We start from the raw sequence: 8,100 nt of genomic DNA on the forward strand, positions 1-8,100 counted from the left end.
TCCTTTCCTTAGAATGAAATCAATAAACCACAACCGTCAATTCTTAACTTTCCTAGCATGAGGAATGTACTCAGATATCAAGTCAATTGCACGGCAACACCTTTCGTGCTTTTATCTTATCCTCACCCAATTTACGTATAACAGAACCAACCAGATGACAGAAATACAGATAATAGGAATTACAAAGTAGGAAATACACAAGTAGCTATAATGAACGAGGATATACATGTGGGCAACACTAAAAGACTAGGCGGAAAACATGTGAGCAATGACAACAATTGGAAACAAGAAATATCAACTTCAACTAACTAGCATGATGGAGGACCAAGTACATATATAACAAATAAGAAGGAAGCACATGATCTTTACAAGTTAACAAGTAGAGGCATAAATGACTAGCATGGTGAAAGGATTGTACCAAGTGCAACAGAATAGATACGACATGAGTGTAATTATAAAAGCAGGAAAATAGGCATGATATTTGCAAGTTAAACAAGCAGAAGATATGAGCGACACAACAACAATTGATATAGAGATAAATGACAGAACAATAGCAACAAGTCATATCAGATCTGAGATTGCGATAATAACCACTCAAGGTAAAAACATAAATATATACACGGGAAAACAGATATCACAACATAATACATGCCCCTCATCCTCGCCTGCACGGAAACACCTATCGTGTCATGACCTCACGATGATATAAAAGCATAACAGTATAGACAAAATGGCACGGCATCACCCTTCGTGCTTTACACTCTCGTAACATGGCACGACATCATCCTTCGTGCTTTACACTCACATAACGTGGCACGACATCACCCTTCGTGCTTTTACTCTCAATAATATGGCATGGCATCACCCTTCGTGCTTTACACTCTCCCTCACATGATAATGTACAAATAATGACACGACATCACCCTTCGTGCTTTACATTCTTTCTTACCAAGCATATGTATATCAATGACAAACAAGGCATGAAGCATAAATAACATCAAGGAGAGTGTTTTTAATGGATATTCCAAACAAATCCCAATCACAACTTTCCAAGCCAACAATGGTTAAATAAACCCTCAAGAACTGTATTATTCAAATACTTCCACAAATCTCACAAATGATCCACAACACACGTATAGAATCTAGTATCTCAAGTAGATCGGGTGTAGCAATGTATTAATGATTACGCATAGGGATGACCGAATTAGACACATCAATGTATTCTCAGAATCCCATCAAATTTGATCAAGTTATAATAGGCTAAGTCTTGATTTCTAACATTTAATACTATGTTCTTAATATCTAGAAGTCAAGTGAGGCATGAATCAAGAAGGTCGCTACAGTTCTACAAGACATAATTATAACATAATCTACTCCGAGCATAATTAACCCCGGCACATACATATACGCTCGCCACCTCATATATGTATCACCCCCGCATATAGCAAACAATGTCAAATAGGAGAAAAAAATTTCTTCAACAAAGTTAGGCAAGACACTTACCTCGAACAAGCAAATTACAATATCAAGCAAGCCAAGCGATACTCCAAAAATGCCATCACGCACCTAGTGGCCTCTAAACGGCTCAAAACTATCCAAAAGCAACTCAAATATATAAAATAAAGCCCAAGGAAATAATTCCAAATGATAAAGATCGAATCCTAAATCAAATCCCAAATCTGGCCAGAAATTACACCCGGGCTCACGCCTCGGAACCCGACAAAACTTATAAAATCCGATAAGCCATTTAATTACGAGTCCAACCATACTAGTTTCACTCAATTCCGAATTCAAATCGATGTTCAAAACTCAAAAATTAATATTATAAAACTTTAGGCCAAAACCCCCAATTTTCTCTTTAAAATTGATCAACCAAAAGTTAAAATCGAAGATAGATTCATGGAATATAACCAAAACCAAGTAGAGAACACTTACTCCAATTCATATGGTGAAAATCGTCTAAAATATTGCCCAATTCCGAGCTCTCCAACTCAAAATATGTTAAATGAACAAAAACCTCGTTTTAACACTGTTCTCCCTCGTTTCTTGTATCAAATGATCTCAAAACTCGATTTTGATGCTTCCAATAGATTCCTTGTGAAATTTTAGTCAATTTAGACTCTTGAATCACTCCATTTGACCTTATATTAAAGGAGATATGTTGGTTTCAATATTTGAAAATAGTGCAGATTTTTAAACACGAAGTCAGTGGCAATTTCGTAATTGATCTGGAAAAAAATCTTTGCAACCCAATCCATAAACTCCTCTTACGATGTCTAAATTCGATGATTCTTTTTGTTATGGCTCTGTAATTACGATACGGATCTAATACTTCAATAAAAACAGAAATTGGAGCATATTTGCTTAATGTAGTGCCATTTATGCTTGAAGAAACAACGTCGAAACATAAAAAAACGAGCGCAACACGACCCAAACCTATCCGAAACTCACCCGAACCCCTCGGGACCACATCCAAACATACCAAAAAGTCCCACAACATGACACAGACTTACTCGAGGCCTCAAAACACACATAACAATATCGAAACGACGAATCACACCTCAATCCAAAAATCAATGAACTTGAAACTTCAAACTTCCACAACCGATGTCGAAACTCATCAAACCACGTCCGATTGACTTGTAATTTTGTACACAAGTCACAATTGACATTACGGGCCTATTCCAACTTCCAAAATTAAAATCCGACCCCGATATCAAAAAGTCCACTTTTAGTCAAACTTTCCAAAAAATCCAACTTTCGCCATTTCGAGCCAAATTCAACTACGGAGCTCCGAATCACAATCTGAAAATGCTCCTAAGTCCAAAATCACCCAACTGAGCTAACGGAACCATCAAAATTTCAATCCGAGTTCAAATACTAAAAAGTCAAACTCGGTCAACTTTTTCAAATTTAAAGCTCCCTAGTTGAGAATCATTTTTCCAAATCAGTCCCGAATAACCTGAAAACCAAAACCGATGATTTACATAAGTTAAAATATATCATACGGAGCTACTCACGCCCATAAACTACTGAGCGAAGTGCAAATGCTCAAAATGACCAGTCGAGTCATTACAAAAGACTCCCAATCCATTATTATGTCCTTCAATCAAGGGGTTTAGTTATACCTTTTTCCTTTTTTTCTCTCCTCTCTCCCCTATCTCTCCAGAATATTGGGACCAAATATACTCCCAACAGTCTGTACATTATATTTAGCATCGAGGGATGCTACATAACCTGCATATATATTTCTTACAGCTAAAATGATTTTTTTTGCAGGATGAATATCTTTTGGCTTATTGAATAATAAAATTCATATATTTTATTTTGTTATTATAGATATAATATGATTCATCTCTAGCGAACCTAGTTTAACTGAACTAATGTCATATCAATGAAAATAGTGGATTTTCACCTCTAGGTAAATTGATTGATGCTTTGGACAGTGTCACGACCCCAAATTCCCTCCGTAGGATGTCGTGATTACACATAGTTTCTAATACTAGGTAAGCCTATCAATGTGGAACAACAATTGAAATATGAAATAAATAAATCTTCAATTCACATAATTACAACTCCCAAAATCTGGTAGAAATAAGTCACAAACTTCTAAGAATTTATCCTCAATGTCTCTATATATAAGACTTTAAATAAAATAAGGAAGCAACAAAATAATGGTAGAAGGGGACTCTGGAGTCTGTGGACGCTGGCAGATATACCTCGAAGTCTCCGTACACAGGTAGCTTACTGATGTCTAGGCTTGTAAGATGTACCTATATTTGCACAAAAGATGTGCAGAAACGTAGTATGAGTATATCACAGCGGTACCCAGTAAGTGCCAAGCCTAACCTCGGTAGAGTAGTGACGAGGTCAGGTCAGGCCCTACTGGAATAATAAAAAACAAGATGAAATGTTTAATAATATAATAAAAATGAAATGACAATAGAAATGAATCAAGTAAGTAGTATGTCACCAATTAACTACGCAAAATAATGGCAAATAATACCTCGTGGAAATAAAACAGAATTCTTTTCAACTTTACGAAAATCATAACAATAATCAAAGGCAACTGTGGCCATAAATCAATATCAACAAGGGCACTCCCGAGGTACCGCCTCGTAGTCCCAAATCATAAATAAATTCACAATATCTCATTTTCTTATATCACAACAGGATCCTTCACATTTAATTTTAAAGAAAATATTTTTCCCGAAATAGCATCCCGCGTTTTAGCCACCCTTATCACACAGCATGACTTCTAGTAGTCCCCTACTAGCCACATGTATCAAGCCACCCTTATCTCACCACATACGCTTCAACACCCAGACCTTATACCACCGCATGCGTATCAATATCACAATATATCATAATTTGCACATCAAATGCCCAAATATTTCAACTTGCCAAAATAAATCAACAACCAGAATATTTTTCCACAATAAGGAGCTCACGGCTCAATCACAGTAAATATAAAAGTCTTCACCAAATATTCAGCAAAATAATATCCATTATTTCCACAATACGGAGCTCACGACTCAATCACAATGAATACAAATATCTTCACAAAATATTCAGCAAAAATTATATTTCCACAAATTTAACATCTTGACTTAACATCCAATTATTAAATGTAAAATACTTCATTTTTAATAATATTTAATTTAAGAAAATTCAACCTTCAAATAATGAACATAATAAAAGAAAGGAAAGTTTCGACCAAACAAGTAAAAACAATAAGTAGAAAAAATATCAGGCAAATTTAGGAATATAATATAGATCAATGATGATGAATATAATCGGATAAAATAATTTAATTAATGTGTGACAGAGATATACACAATTTAAAAATCAGAGTTTTTCACATTTAGCCCGTGTACACACTCGTCATCTTGTGTACCTTCCAATACATTACAATTATCATATCAATACCAATCCTAGGAGGAATTTCCCCCACACAAAGTCAGACAAGTCACTTACTTGACTTGTTCTAATTTAATCCACTTGTAGGCCTTTTCCTCGATTATCCAACTCTGAATGGCTCGAATCTAACCAAAATAATTCGATACAGTCAACAAAAATTATAGGAATTAATTTCACAAGAAAATACTATATTTATCAATAAAAATTTGAATTTAACTCAAACATCGCCAGTGGGGCTCACATCTCGGAATCCCGCGAAACTCACAAAATCCTACAACCCATTCAATTACGAGTCCAACCATACCAGTTTCACACAAATCCGACTCTGAATAGACACCGAAATCTCAAAAATTTATTTCTATGAGATTTCTAAAAAATTTCCAAATTTCAATCTCAAAACACTAATTAAATGGTGAAAACAAATGATGGATTCGGGTAATCTAACCATAATTGAGTTAAGAACACTTGCCTCGATGTTTTCTCTGAAAATATCCTAAAAATTGACTCTACCCAAGCTCCAATTTGTCAAAAATAGATACTGGGACGAAGTCCCTTGCTCTATAACTTACAGTTCTGTCCATGTTGCCCTCGGCCCTCGATCCTGGGCCTCGATCCTCGGACTTTGATTCTCGGCCTCGATCCTGGGCCTTCGGTCCTCGGCCTTCGATCCTCGTCCTCGATCATCGCCCTTCGATCCTCGCCCTTCAATCCTCGGCCCTCGATCCTGGGCCTCGATCTTCAGCCTTCGATCCTAGGCCTCGTTCTTTGGCCTTCGACCCTCGGCCTTGATCCTAGGCCTCGGTCTTCGGCCTTCGATTTCTACCCCCAAATTTCCAGCAAAAAATATTGCAGCAGTTTTTGCAGCAGCTGTTTAAGTGCAACTTTTGATCCGTTAAGCATCCAAAACTCACCCGAGGCCTTCGGGACCTCAACCAAATACACCAACAAGTCCTAAAATATCATACGAACTTATTTAAAACCTCAAATCACATCAAACAACACAAAAATCACAAATCACACCCCAATTCAAGCTTAATGAAACTTAAGAATTTCCAAATTCTACATTCGATGTTAAAACCTATCAAATCAAGTCTGATTGACCTCAAATTTTGCACACTAGTCATAAATGATATAACGGAGCTATGAAAATTTTCAGAACTGGATTCCGATCCCGATATCAAAAAGTCAACTCCCCGGTCAAACTTTCAAACTTAAATTCCTATTTTAGCCATTTCAAGCCTAATTTAACTACAGACTTCCAAATAAAATTTCGGATACGCCCCTAAGTCCAAAATTACCATACGGAGATGTTGGAATCATCAAAATTCTATTCCGAGGTCGTTTACATATAAGTCGACATCCGGTCACTATTTGAACTTAAGCTTTAAAACTTGGAACTAAGTATTCCAATTCATTCCAAAACCTCACCGGACCTAAACCAATTACTCCGAAAAGTCATATATCAGTTATAAAGTACATAATGAGCAGTAAATAGGAAAACATGGCTACAACTTTTAAAATGACTGGCCGGGTCGTTACATCCTCCCTCTCTTAAACAAACGTTCGTACTCGAACGAGTTTAGAATTATACCTGGAGTATCAAATAGGTGTAGATATTTTCTCTGCATCTCCCGCTCAGTCACCCAAGTAGCTTCTCCTTCTGACTGGCCTCTCCACTGCACCTTTACGGAAGCAATGTTCTTTGACCTCAACTAAGGGTGGCATGTGGGTCGGGGCCAGTCCTAAGTGGGCTTCGCGGGTCCAGTCCTAAGCGGGCCGATCCTAAGCGGTCCCGGGCTTCGCGGGCTTCTCGTTGGAACCGGCCCGGGACTGGGACCACGAACTAACGGTCCCGGGTTAAGTGGGCCAATCCCGAGCCTAAGCGGGCCCAACAGATACTTTCTATTTTTTAATTTTTTTTATAGAAGTTAGAGAAAAAAATGGTAATAAAAATATCTAAGGCAATTCCATGTAAATTATATTATAGAATTGTCACCTAAATTTTTTAATTTAAATTTAAAGACAAAAATATTGTAAAGAGATATTCAAAGTAATGCGTTATAATATTATAATATATATATAAAAGCTATAATATATATGTATATATAAGCTATATTCGATTTACTATATATACATCTTAAGATATATAAGCTATATACATCTTAAGATATATAAGCTATATTCCATTTACTATATATATATATATATATATATCTTAAGAAAATACTATATTTATCAATAAAAATTTGAATTTAACTCAAACATCGCCAGTGGGGCCCACATCTCGGAATCCGGCGAAACTCACAAAATCCTACAACCCATTCAATTACGAGTCCAACCATACCAGTTTCACACAAATCCGACTCTGAATAGACACCGAAATCTCAAAAATTTATTTCTATGAGATTTCTAAAAAATTTCCAAATTTCAATCTCAAAACACTAATTAAATGGTGAAAACAAATGATGGATTCGGGTAATCTAACCATAATTGAGTTAAGAACACTTGCCTCGATGTTTTCTCTGAAAATATCCTAAAAATTGCCTCTACCCAAGCTCCAATTTGTCAAAAATAGATACTGGGACGAAGTCCCTTGCTCTATAACTTACAGTTCTGTCCATGTTGCCCTCGGCCCTCGATCCTGGGCCTCGATCCTCGGACTTTGATTCTCGGCCTCGATCCTGGGCCTTCGGTCCTCGGCCTTCGATCCTCGTCCTCGATCATCGCCCTTCGATCCTCGCCCTTCAATCCTCGGCCCTCGATCCTGGGCCTCGATCTTCAGCCTTCGATCCTAGGCCTCGTTCTTTGGCCTTCGACCCTCGGCCTTGATCCTAGGCCTCGGTCTTCGGCCTTCGATTTCTACCCCCAAATTTCCAGCAGAAAATATTGCAGCAGCTTTTGCAGCAGCTGTTTAAGTGCAACTTTTGATCCGTTAAGCATCCAAAAGTCACCCGAGGTCTTCGGGACCTCAACCAAATACACCAACAAGTCCTAAAACATCATACGAACTTATTTGAAACCTCAAATCACATCAAACAACACTAAAATCACAAATCACACCCCAATTCAAGCTTAATGAAACTTAAGAATTTCCAACTTCTACATTCGATGTTGAAACCTATCAAATCAAGTCTGATTGACCTCAAATTTTGCACACTAGTCATAAATGACATAACAGAG

The sequence above is a fragment of the Nicotiana tabacum genome, chromosome 9 (genome assembly GCF_000715075.1).
Source record: "Nicotiana tabacum cultivar K326 chromosome 9, ASM71507v2, whole genome shotgun sequence".
Taxonomy (NCBI): domain Eukaryota; kingdom Viridiplantae; phylum Streptophyta; class Magnoliopsida; order Solanales; family Solanaceae; genus Nicotiana; species Nicotiana tabacum.